This window comes from Moschus berezovskii, chromosome 2 (genome assembly GCF_049115385.1).
Source record: "Moschus berezovskii isolate FMDL1 chromosome 2, NW_MosBer_1.0, whole genome shotgun sequence".
NCBI lineage: Eukaryota > Metazoa > Chordata > Mammalia > Artiodactyla > Moschidae > Moschus > Moschus berezovskii.
This window is the reverse complement of record NC_142461.1, coordinates 42,850,539-42,864,365: the sequence shown is the minus strand read 5'-3', so window position 1 is coordinate 42,864,365 and position 13,827 is coordinate 42,850,539. Positions and strand designations below refer to the sequence as shown.

Here is a 13,827-nt window from a genome sequence, read left to right as displayed (position 1 = left end):
AAATGCATATGTTCCCTCTGGTTTAAACACAGTTTAAACAAGGAGGTTTTTGGTGTGCTTTTTTTTTTAAAGTCATTTGAATATTGATGTTTAGAGCTATCAAATTTCCATAGTCTGTTCCTAATTTTTGTCAAGCTGTTGTATGCCTTCTTAATTTTAGTCTGTTAAACCCATTTGGGTACTATAATTTGAAAAGTACATGCCCTTCATTTTTAAAAAGCCAGTGTCTTTTATTATGCCATCAGCAAGTTACAAAGTATGTTGCCCATCTGTGAAAGGGTCGGTTTCATTTACTGAAAAAAATGACAGTTTGCAAGGGCTGAATTCTCCTTTTTAAGGAGCTTAATGTTCCATTTAGACAAGAAGTCCTTCACATATCTTTGATGTTAACTCTGGCACTTACCCCAAGTAGATGTATAAATGACTTTGAAACATGTAATTGAATATTCATATTTCTCCTGAAAATTCTTTGCGTTCATAACTAGATGAAGCTTGGAGAAAGACTGAGATTATTCTATAACTAAGTATTTGATACTGACTTGATCATGCATGACGTCAGGTTTGTGCAACTTTTTCCTTGCCTATTAGTAATAATAGTTGCGGTTTTTAAAAAGTCAGTACTTGTACTTATTTTAATTTTCTAGCATGTGTACTAAGAAAATCATACTTCTTATTCATTGTTTTTTCTAGTGCAGAGCGTGCTAAGAGTACCAACTGTTAACCTTTGACCCCTATCTTGTGGTCTATTCCCATTGAGAAGGCTCACTTTATCAATAGCAAGAAAAAAGTGCTATTTAGTCCTGTCTCATTTTTGAGAGGTTGATAAGCTCAGTTTCAGGGTCAGTGGAGCAGATAAAAGGAAATCAAGCGCTTTCCATTGTTGTTGACTATTCACATGTCAGAGTTGCCCCCAAAGAGAAGAAAAATGAATTTTCCATCATAATCCAAGATTGAATAATCCTGTAATGTAAAAATGTAATTCAGGCTAAGATTTTAATGCATCTATTGGCAAAGACATCTGTGTGGTGAGTCCCCATCGTAGATCTTTGCTGCTTCCCTGATTTCACTTACTGAAGCACCACATTCTTGCCTCATCTTCAGGAAACTAAGCTATTTTCTAGAATGCAGACTTTACATTTTTTGCAGCTCAGTGCTGGCTTGGGGTTGAAGAGGGGTGTTCCTCTTAGTAGCTAGGGAATTCTATGCCAGATAGAAAATTGATAACTCATAAAATAAGGTGAGTTGTCTTTAAGCAAAAGTTCATTTCCTTTCTGGTTTTGCCTTTAGGAAACAGGTGCCTGAGGGAGTTTTGTTCTTAAAAGTGGGACCGTAAATTCACCTCAGCTGGTTATATAGGTTTCAGGTCCAATTTTCTTAAAATATGTCTGGTCAAAATATTTAAAGAGCTGTACTATTAGCCCCCACTTAGTCCACTTCCTGGACATGAACACATAAAACACATCTGATATGGGTTTCCTAGAGACAACATTGTCTCAATCATTTATGAGGGGAAGAAGTAGGAGAAGTTGATTTTATGGTTGGGTGCTATAGAATTGATGACCAAGGACATTTCAACAGCTCAGGGGCTGAAGACCATAAAGGGCAAAGGTGAAGGCTGAACATTTGGCATCACTCTCAACCCTGGAGTCCCATTTCTTGGCTCTCTATCATCCATAGGAAACCAATTCACAACTCCTAAAGAACTCAGCAAATGTATCACTCATCATGGCCTGGCCACAGGAAAAAAATACAATAAAATAGGGAATAGTGTATACAAGTTCACAAAGTTGAGTTTTTCCTAATACATTTGAAATTCATTATGTAAAGAATATTTAAGCCATCCAACTGCTTACTTGCTTCATCCTAGCTGTCATAGATATAACAGCTTTTCATTAACATATCCCTTTTTCAAAGAGTTTAAAGCACTTAAGTAAAATATATACTGTACATTGCTTAAACCAGCCTGCACCAATTTGTGAAAGACAATTGCTAAGATTTCAAGAATTATGTGAGCTTCTTGTTAAACAATTGGTAGCTTGAAATTGTTCATGGTGGAAGTGTTTACACCACAGAAATTGGCAAATGATGGTAAACTGGGTTTGTTTTCTCAAAGAGCCAGTTTGCTAACACACCACTGAGGGTCTATACCAATTCTATTTAGTGTATAGGAGGAAGAAATTATCAAAAATAGAGGGGAAAAAAACACTCATCCAAATCAAAACACATGACTTCTTATAGAGAGCTGTGTTTCTCAGATTGGCCCACGGGACACCTGAATCAGAATGAATCACTTGGGGAGATTGTGGAAAAAATGAGAATTCCTGACACACCAGATTTCCAGAATCAGAATCTTGCGGGTTAGAGGGCAGGAATCTAGGTCTAATACTTATGCTCAATGTGATTCTTTAGCAGTCTGAGAAACACTGAGTTTGGGGGACAGGATTTAGCTGGAACATTAGATTAAGCTCTTCTCATTCTATAAAAAATGATAAACAGATTTTTTTTTCTCTCAAGAGGATTGAATAACTCAGTCTAAAAATGTTGCCATCTTTCTTTCATGCCCTCTCTGAGGCATCCTACCTCACTTGCATGCTTTTTGCAAACAAAAGAGGAACACTTGCCAGTGCTCATTCACCTAAGGGGATCACTTTCCCCACCCATACCCCCATGCGCACAAAGCTTACAAAGACAATAAGCTTATTAAGACATTTTTGGAAACATAAAAAGTGTAAAGAAGATTATTAAAATCAGGCAAAATTCTATCATAATTCCATAACCACTGTTAATATTTTTATGATCTTTTTACAATTATTTGAAAATTTAGTATGCATACCATATATATTTTGCTTTTTTCACAGAGTTCCTATTATGTTGAGCATTTCCCAATGTCATTAATGTTTTGAAATTATGTCATTTTGATGACTGCCTAATATCCTGTGAGATCAATATATCAAAATATATTTATCCTCTTTTATCTTGAAATGTACAGACTGTTTCCATTTTTTCAGTGTTCATAAATTGGTGAGCATCCAGGTACAAAAGTCCTCATAGATTACCTCTTAAATCCTGTAATTTGAAGGTTCAATTTCCTTGTAACTGTTTGACCCAAGGGTTAATCTAACCTCAACTCTTGCTGTGGTTCATGGGGTCGCAAAGAGTCGGACACGACTGAGCGACTGAACTGAACTGAACTGAACTGATCCTTCTCCATTCCTCTCACTATTTTTCTTGTGATTTCCATATCTTGTTTTAATTTGCCTGTGTATCTAGCTCCTAATATGGAACTGTGTTGGTGATATATATGAATATCATATTCACAGCTTGAACTATAAGTGAAAGTGAAGTCGCTCAGTAGTGTCCGACTCTTTGTGACCCCATGGACTGTAGCCTGCCAGGCTTCTCCATCCATGGGATTTTCTAGGCAAGAATCCTGGAATGGGTTGCCATTTCCTTCTGCAGGGGATCTTCCCAACCCAGGGACTGAACCTGGGTCTCCTGCATTGCAGGCAGACTCTTTACCGTCTGAGCCACAAAGGAAACTCAGTTGTAGCTATCAAAAGGTCAAAAACCTACAACTGGTGGATTGAGTTATTAAAGAGTCTAGAACAGTGATTCTCAGTTCTTTGGAGGAGGGATATGAAGGATGGAAATTTGCTTCCCAAGGAAAGTTTGGCTGTATCTTGAGACATTGTTGATTGCCAAAACTTTGGAGGGGAGTGTGGGGAGTGAGTTGCTACTGTCATGTACTGGGTAGAAGCCCAGAATATGGCTACATATCGTACAACCATAAGACAGATCCCATCCTCAAATGATTAGTTATCTAACTCAAACTGTCAATGATGTGGAGGCTGAAAACCCCTGTTTGTACTCCAGAAAGAGTAACGATACTCTCCTGGACATTAGTATTGCACTGTCTCACAATCTGTAGCTAATACAGAGAGATATACACTAGATCATGTAAGCCTAGAGGATTATTAGCTATTTGAGAAACTACACCCAAAGATTGCTAATGAATATTCCAACAATATCGGAGAAGGCAATGGCAACCCACTCCAGTACTCTTGCCTGGAAAATCCCATGGACAGAGGAGCCTGGTAGGCTGCAGTCCATGGGGTCACTAACAGTCGGATACGATTGAGCGACTTCACTTTCACTTTTCACTCTTATGCATTGGAGAAGGAAATGGCAACCCACTCCAGTGTTCTTGCCTGCAGAATCCCAGGGATGGCGGAGCCTGGTGGGCTGCCATCTATGGGGTCGCACAGAGTCAGACACGACTGAAGCATCTTAGCAACAGCAGCAGCAGAATTCCAACAATATAAGCTTGCAAGAAAAAAGTTTTCCTAAAAATTTATTTTTAACTCTGACTTGCTGAGCATTGGCATCAGTGATGGTGCCTGTCGATCAGATTTCAAATTCCAAAAAGCTGCAGGGGTTGACAATGTGTCCAATGACTGAATCATCTGGAACAATGGACTGAATCAAATATAAAGGAACTTAATAGTAATAAATGTAAAGTCTTGTGTTTAGGTCCAAAAATGAGCTGTACAAACACAGGATGTAGAAGGTTTGACTTAATACCGAATATATGAAAAATTTGCCTGATGGTTTTACTTGAGGGTAAGCTTTGCAAGAGTCAGTATGGGGATATGCCTGCCAGAAACTTAATCCAGCCTAGGCTACAGAAATTCATGTACAAAAGTGAAGGAAGAAACAATAATTTCTATTCTACACTGCTCAGATCACACCTGGAATACCCTAAGCCTCTCTCAGACACAGAAAATGGCAGTATTAAATCCATGTCTTTTGAAAAATATGGAAGGATATGGGAACACACAGCCTGCAGGTTCAGACTTAGTTGATGTCACATGATTAAAGAACATTAACATAAAAGAGGAATTCGATATATTTTATAGCTGCCATTCTCTTTCCATTCTCTCTCTCTACTTATTCATTTATTTTCTTGAAGATCCTAATGAGGAATTATTTTTGGAGAGGTAGCCATCAGCTTCATAGAGGGGAAAACATCCTGACAAATTAGAGTGTCTCATGCAGCAGCAAGCGTGTTGACACTGAAAATACCTAGTAAACCGATGATTACACTGAGAAAGGATGAGTGCATCAGGAAAGGACTGGACTGGAATCACTTTCATAAACTTCAGTCATTGATATATTATCTTCATTGTCTTATTTATATCTGTATACATGCAACTAGATAAAAGTTACATAAATACAAACCATGTAAATTAATATAGTTAAATATATCAAGCCACATACCACCAACTCTTGCATGTCATTAATGCTGCTCATGTCCTTAGATGATCTCTATGGTCTCTCCCAGATCTCAGGGTCTGAGAAATTTATAAACATATGAGTATGGAAGCATTTACTTTAAACTCCCTAGAGTGGCCTTTTGTGAATTGGCTATGTGCATATGGTAGTATATGCATTATATTTATGTGAATGTATAAGCCCAAGTTTCTTGCTCTTAATTGCATGTTAGGATTTTCTTAGTCTCCTATTCAATTTCCTGAGCTGATCTTGTGTCCCCTCTTGACACAAGTCAAACAATCCATGGCAGTGAAGCCCTGTTTTAAATAAACTCATCATTTTGTTCATGCTCCAGTGAGACTGGCCATAATAAGACATTAGTTCCAAATGCTTATATCCATTGCTACAAAGATGAATCCAATATTATATTCAAAGATTATTTCTCCTAGAATTCTTTATCAAGCTAAATTAAATTAGCATTTTCCAAACGTTCAGATTATGTAAATTAGTATGGTGAGCTAAAAGCAAGAGATGATTTTAGCAAGTCAGTAAACCATGTGCTTTTGTTGCTGTTGTTTGATACTTAAGACTTCGAATTTGTAACCTTCTGCTGAGTTTGAAATTAACCAGATTCTCCAACCTAAAAAGTACCTAACATGCATGCTGTACTTGTATTGTTAATACCTTCTCAAAAATCAGGTGGAGATTTAAATTAAAGAAAAATATGTTCTTCTCATTTATTTAAGACTATTGTACTGGGAAAAGAAATCTCCATTGACTAAAGGCTGTCCTCCATCAAAATCCCATAGTACTGACCCTTGGGAATTTACTGTGTGACTCAGGGAACTCACACTGGTGCTCTGTGACAATGTAAAGGGGTGGGATGGGGTGGGAGGTGGGAGGGAGGCTCACAAGGGAGGGACATATATATTTCTATGGTTGATCCATGTTGATGTATGGCAGAAACCATTACAATATTGTAATTATCCTTCATTTAAAAATAAATAAAATTTTTAAATAAATAAATTAATAAGTTAATTTAAAACAAAAAAATCCCATATTACTAATCCTGAGTTAAATTTTTCAAAATGAAACTTACTACAATTGGGGTGGAGGCGGCAAGGAATGAAGTTGCACTCTTAAGATCCTCTATTACTCTTATGCCATGTCAGAGTTTATTTTGCAAGTGAGCTTATTTACCGTGTTAGTGAGACATTATTTTTGTAGCTCTTATTAGAATGTTAGGATAAATGAGATGAGGGGGTAAAGTGACAACCTCTTTAGCTTCAGCATAGAGAAGTATGGAAACATATGGCTCTTGTTTTCAACAACTGGCCTGAATGGAATGTCTAAGTGAGAGTGAAGCTAAGATTTAGGAAAGCTAATCTGTTTCAGTGTCTGAATTCAAGGTTCTTAGTTTTCTTTCCTTTAGGAAGCCTTCCAAGAGCTGAGACTTCTCCCTTGCCTTATCAGCTGAGCTGCTTGTGGCCTGTTCCCTTCCTTTAAATCGATACATGTGTTTTTGATATTTGGCAAGACAAGATTTAATTACGCAGCTGCAAGTTCCCTACATAAACGAAATGCATCTTAGAGAAATAAAAACATTCAGAAACCGTTTAGAGTTTGAGAATACAAGTGGGTGAAAATCTATTCCCAACCTCTCAGCATTTTATTTAATTATGGAAGATTTTTATGTTACTGGAAATTGAAATGAGAACCAGAATAAGGCTAGGGTTTATCCAACATTTGTGCATACTGAAAAATAAAGATGCTTATTGTACTCAAAGAAAGGAAAAGTATATTTTGAGTTAATATTATATGTTGTAACCTACATAAGCATTACACTCCTAAATACAATGAGCAGCAATTGAATTGATAGGATTTTGTCATTATTGTTTCTAAAAAGAGTGCATATTTTACTCAAGGAACCAGAAGGTTGATTTCTTTAATTTGCCAAGAGACTCTCTATAATTAATTATTTACTGAACTTAAACTTTGGCACTATTTAAACTGTTGAAAACACCCATGTTTTGGCATGATTACATACAAATGATTAATTCAGCCTGGTTTTACTCCTCTCTGAATATCCCTGTCTTTTGCCATAGAATTTTCTAGGTCCTGTGGTGTGGGCAAAATAAAGTGTTGGAATGATTCCCAGTTTTAATAGTCCCAATTTATTATTACCACTGAACCCTGATCAGATCGTGGACTGGATTAGATCCCAGTTTTTCAGAATGCCCCAATTTATGGTTCCCTTAGAATCCTGATAAAAATGTGTCTTTGAATAAGGTTTTGGTTGGCTAAAAGAGATCCAGTTAATTACTTTTAGATTCTTATTAGATCATCACTGCATGGAAGTTATGAAAAATATTACGAGATGTTGTTTCTCAGGACAAGGTCACGTTCTCATTTTATGCTGACAGAAAGAAGCTATCAGATTTCTGTTTTTCATAGTGCTAACCATCTCAATAAATGAAAAGAGATTTGCCATATCCCAGTAATTACTGTTGATGCTTGTGTTAGGGTAAAGGTGGCCTTTTTTCCTAGAATAATAAGTAAAATCAGAGTGTGCACACATGAGAGAGAGCAAGAGGCAGCACTAGCCCAAATACCGGGCAAAGTGGCTACATCCTCAGCACCCTTCTTTCAAGATATGTCTCTTATTTAGAGAAATGAGGGTATGAGATACAGGGGGATGTAGGTAGTTTTAGCAGCTGTATGTTTATTTGATCTTCATGACACCTATCTTCCCAGAAATGCTTGTGGTCACCAGCAAAATTTGGCCCATGACTATATTCCTAGAGACGAGATGGAAACACCTACATCCTTATGCCATGCCAGCATTTTTTATGAGCCAAAATCCTTTTATGGGACTTGAATCAATGTTAGAAGTGCTGTATTAGCAACTACTTGTCAGCTGAGCTGGATTAATACATAAAATGAATCACTTGACTGGCATGGTTTCCAACAGTCATTTAGACAAACTTCTAAGATTAAAGTACACCAACTCTTTCAAAAAATATTTTTTAAAGATACTCTGACATTCAAATATCCTGGAGTGACATATTATATTATTGTATTTGGTTATAGTAATATTGAAATACATTCTGAAAGGAATTTATTAAACTACCTACAGTGATCCAATAGAAATGTTCAGAATATCTAATCTGATAGATCTTGGAAAGAAGTTTTGTTCATCTGGATATTTGGTTTTAATATACACACAAAAATATATGCCATATAATCACCAAACCTTGGTAATTCCCTGGATTTTATGCCGGATACAGATATATTTGAATAGTTTGGCCACCTCATGCAATGAGTTGACTCACTGGAAAAGACTCTGATGCTGGGAAAGGTTGGGGGCGGGAGGAGAAGGGGACGACCGAGAATAAAGGCTGGATGGCATCACCGACTCTGTGGACATGAGTTTGGGTGAACTCCGGGAGTTGGTGATGAACAGGGAGGCCTGGCGTGCTGTGATTCATGGGGTCGCAGAGAGTCGGACACGACTGAGCGACTGAACTGAACTGAACTGATGGACGGCAGAGGCAAAATTTGAGAATTTTCTATGAAAGCTTTGAGCAGCTGTAGAAGCCCTTTGGTCATGAGAACTTAGAAATACCCACTTTTTCAATTGTTTTCATAACTTTATATAAACAACTTTTGAGCATGTATCTTTAAAGTCCCTCTTTTTATTACCATGATGAAATAGCAATAATAATTCTTTAAGGCCTGTAAAAAGCATGGATAAAATGCTTAACTGCTAAGACCCTTCAAAGAAGGAAATTTCAGTAAATAAAAGTTAAGAGAATCCAGAATATTTACTGTGGACTAGTCTAGAGCTGGTCAGTGTAAACTTAATTTGCTAAAAATGCTCTTAAAAATGTGTACAAATCAAACTGTTATAAAGCCAACGGTATTTTCTGAATTTCTAAAGTATCTCACCTTCGTTTGGACATACGCTATGTTGTATCCTGCTTTGGAAAACTTCCATGACAACACATACGTTCAAGAGGCCAAGATTAGTTATTGTTCCAATAGATTGGTAATACTGTAAGTTGAAAGGATACTCAACCTGTTGTCTTCCAGATCTGCTTTTTTCCCATCTCATACTCATTATGTAGCGGAGAAGGCAACGGCAGCCCATTCCAGTGCTCTTGCCTGGAGAGTCCCATGGGCGGAGGCGCCTGGTAGGCTGCAGTCCATGGGGTCGCTAAGAGTCAGACATGACTGAGCAACTTCACTTTCACTTTTTAGTTTGATGCACTTGAGAAGGAAATGGCAGCCCACTCCAGTGTCCTTGCCTGGAGAATCCCAGGGACGGGGGCGCCTGGTGGGCTGCCGTCCATGGGGTCACACAGAGTCAGACATGACTGAAGCGACTTAGCAGCAGCAGCAGCAGCAGGCGTGGGGGCTTCTTCCCAGGTGGCGCTAGTGGTGAAGAATCCACCTGCCAGATGCGGGAAATGCAAGAGACACGGGTTTGATCCCTGGAGAAGGAAATAGCAGCCCACTCTAGGATTCTTGCCTGGAAAATTCCAGAGTTAGAGGAACCTGATAGGCACAAACAGTCAGACACAACTGAGAGACTGAGCACATACACATATCCTAGGCATGTGATTCATAAACAACGAACTTTGAATACGCTTCTTCCAAATTTCCTTGGCAGTTTTTTTGCATTAGTGGTTTTCAGCCAGGAGCAGTTTCCCCCCAGAGGTCATGTGACAGTGTCTGAAGACATTTTAGTTGTCACACTAGGGGGAGTGCTGCTGGTACGTGAAAGTGAAAGTCACTCAGTCGTGTCTGACTCTGTGACTCCATGGACTATACAGTCCGTGGAATTCTCCAGGCCGGAATACTGGAGTGGGTAGCCTTTACCTTCTCTAGGGGATCTTTCCAAACTAGGGATCGAACCCAGGTCTCCCGCCTTGCAGGCAGATTCTTTACCTGCTGAGCCACAAGAGAACAAGGATGTTCCTCACCATCCTGCAATGCAGAGGACAACTCCCTTACAGTAAAAACTTACCCAGCCCGTGATGTCAATTGTGCCAAGGTTGACAAACCCTGTTTTGGACAAATTGATAATTAGGTTAAGCAGATATAGGAATAGAGATAGATAGAAATATGCTGTAGACATTCAGGACATTTGTGGTTGGGCCCAAGGATATGTATTTTAAAACTGTTTCCCAGGTGTTGTTTATGGCTATGTTTGGGGCCAAGTGGCCTTGGTGGTGGCCCAGGGGAGGCATGTGGCCAAGTAGAAAGATTACAAGACCCAGGTGTGGGTCAGACCTGGGTTAAAGACCTGACTCTGCATGAGCACACTGTCAAGCTACTTAACTGCCTCAGGCCCCTGTGTTCTCATCTGGTAAATGAGAAATCTGGCTTTCAGAATGTTCTGAAAAGTTTTATTTATGAAGCAAGCAGTTGGTTCACTCTCGGTGCTCAGTGTTATTTTCCGACCAGCTCTGGGGATTAAAGACCCCAGGTAATCTGTTTAGTATCCTTTGGGAGCCCAGAATGCTCTGAGATGCACCATCTGTGAAAGTTGCTGAGTTGGATACTATCATGATGAAGAAGGCCAACTTGAATGCAGACTTTGCCCAGCTGGGAGTCATGCCAGATCCCCCCATTCAAGAGGCTTCTCCTCATTTTTTATCTATCACCAGTTGGAAGTTGCTCCTCAAGCACAGTGTGGTTGGCATAAGATGGCAGCATGGTAGCGGGGCGGGGGTGTTGAGGGAATGCTGGCTGCAACCAGTGCTTGGCAGTCATGGAAACAAATTCAGAGAGGCGGGGTACAAATGGCATGGGTGACTGCCAGGCTCTCAAGTTCACAGGGTATGTGACTGCAGAAAACACTTGTAACCACAGTCATTAAATTCACAACATCCTCACAACATTAAATTCACAACATTTGCATTTCTGTTAAATTTATTATATTAAAGGGGAAATAATTCTGATCTGCTAATATTTCAAATTCAGTTGGTAGAAATGGAATGAGAGTGTCCTTTTCTTCCTTGCTCACCGTTTCCCACCCATCTGTCTTCGCTCTGTAGTTTAATTACTTAATGACTGCAGTGTACCTGAATTAACTTCAGGTTGGTGTCCAAAGGAACCTGACCCCTTTCCCAGGTCCAAACTCCAGCGACCTTCAGCTCTGTAACAATTGGCTGTTTAGATGGAAGCTATAAACATGTTCTTGGAAGAACTTAACAATAATTTGTAAAATCATGATTTCTGCAAACAGAGGTTGTTAACTAAGGCAGGCTAAAGTGGATCAGTAATAATAGCTTTGATCAAAGTCATTCTTCTCTCCAAACTTTCAATGGCTTTCTCTTGCCTGCTGTACACAGTCCCAACAATGTGACCTAATGTGTCTGACTATAGCCTCACTTTCTTGTCAGAATCTCCACTCCAGCTATTGTGACCCATGTACTCAGCCATTCTGGAAACCTCGCTTTTTTTTTTTCAAGTCTCTGTGCTGTTCCTAATACTATTTCATTTGCCCGGAAGACCTTCATCCTGCCTCAGTTGGTCAGAATCATGGAAATTCATTGAAATCCCACTTCTTCCATTATACCTTCCCAAACTACCTAAGATAGAAGAAAATTCTTCCACTAAATAACTTGGTCAAGTTACTTAATTTTGCTAACCTTCATTTTCTTTAACTACAAACTGGGTAGATAACTATTGTAATATCATAATATTGTTGTGAGGACTAATTGAGACATTAAAGTGAAGTATTCGAATAGTGCCAAGCATAGAGATGTTCAATAAATGGCAAACTTACCATTTTCTTTAGAGACTGTGTTTATTTGAAAGAGAATGGACATTAATATCAAATAATGTTGGATTTGAAGCCCAATTATTCTGTGCACTAGCTGTGTGATTGTGCATATTTTGCTGAATTCTTCTGAGCCTAGCTTACTCATTTGGAAACTTTTTTAAAAGGAGAAATAATACCTAGCCTTCAGAGTTCCTATGAAATTTACATAAGATCAAATGCTTAAAGCATCCAAAGCAGTGCTTGGCACAGGATAGATACACATTGTTATTATTATTGTTGTTATTTTGCTCCACTGAATGGTAGATGTCTGTGATTACAAACATGCCTTCTCTCCATTACTAGTGTGTAATTTCCTTAAGGCCAGAACCACATTATATTTCTTTTTCTCTCAGCATCTAATACATTACGTTTCACAAGTGGGTACTCAGTACACAGTTGTTGAATAATGAATGAAGGAAGGAAGGAACAAATATAAAGCTGCACGGATTTTATTTTTCAAGTGAATAACTGCTAGAATGGAACCAAGAGGCAGAATGGGCTAAGTCAATGGTTGACAAAACTATATCGTTTTTAAAAAAAGGAAGTCTTTCCCCTGGGCTATGAAATAGTATCCAGAAGCATGAGATTAGTTGTAACTGGTAGTATAATGGTGAAGATGGATCGTTGACACATAGTGACCAGCCCATCAGGAATATCAACACCTGTTTCCTTGTCACTGAACCAGATCCTGAGACAAGACCTTAAAGTGAATGAAATTCATCCATTTCACAAACAAATGGCAATATCATGGGTCTAGAGAGTTGGTTTGTTTGTTGTTGTTGTTGTTTTCCTTTTAATGGGCTTTGCCCCTGTTCTCTTCAGTCGGCTTAAATTTAACCAGTTTAAATTATTTTTAAGTACCATTCATTTCAACCTTTTAAAAGGAAAGATTTGCCTTTATGGGGTAAAGGAGATTTGATTGTATAGATGAGACACACTGCCCTTGGCTTATTCTCTGTCACAGGAGGATCTTTCTTGTGCTGCATGTTGAGCCGATTCAATCAGAATTCTCAGTGCAGATTGTATTTCAGGGGCAAGCATAAAAACTATAATGGAAATGGAGGATCATGAAAAATAGCAACAGTCATTTGTAATATACCAGATGCCAGATAGCCACTCTCTCAGGGAGGCAGCATTACTAAAATCCTAGTCTGTAATTAGGAGTCCATATCACCATTAAATTAGAGTTTGGCTTATAAAATAATTCTTTCTCATATACTCTCCTGCAATTTCATATCTTTCCTTCTTGCCTAGACCCTAGTTCTCTTGAGGTGTAGATTATAACTTCTGCTTGTTTCCTTTCCTTACATTGCAGTAAAAAGAAGGTATTAAGTAAAGTCCTGGTTAACTTTAAAGTATAAAATAATATCAGGTTTAAAATAAGTTATTTATGTAATTTTTAAAAATGGATAAACTTCTAGTAATCATGGGAAAATACTATGTATTAAAATATCTTGCCTAAAATTCATGCCTATTTTTGAAACTATAGTGCTCTGTTTAAAAATTATTCTGACTATAATAATAAGCACCAGTTTTAAAAAATAACAAGCAAGTGGTAAAGGAGTTGCTTAGACAAATCATCTTTAAAAAAAATAATATTGAACTCTATTATTGACAGTATCAACAGCTAATTAAAAATTCTATTAGTGAAGATGTAAAAGATGGCACATTTCCAATTCAGATTGACACTGAGAACATAGACATAATTGATATTTGTTCAATAA

The 13,827-nt window shown here is 38.1% G+C and overlaps 1 protein-coding gene across 1 annotated transcript in view; it reads left to right on the top strand.

Annotated features, from left to right (window-relative positions):
• The window catches only part of PARD3B (par-3 family cell polarity regulator beta), a 1,186,757-nt gene that overhangs the window by 963,599 nt on the left and 209,331 nt on the right, over positions 1-13,827 (top strand). The gene's annotated exons all lie outside the window — the stretch shown is intronic.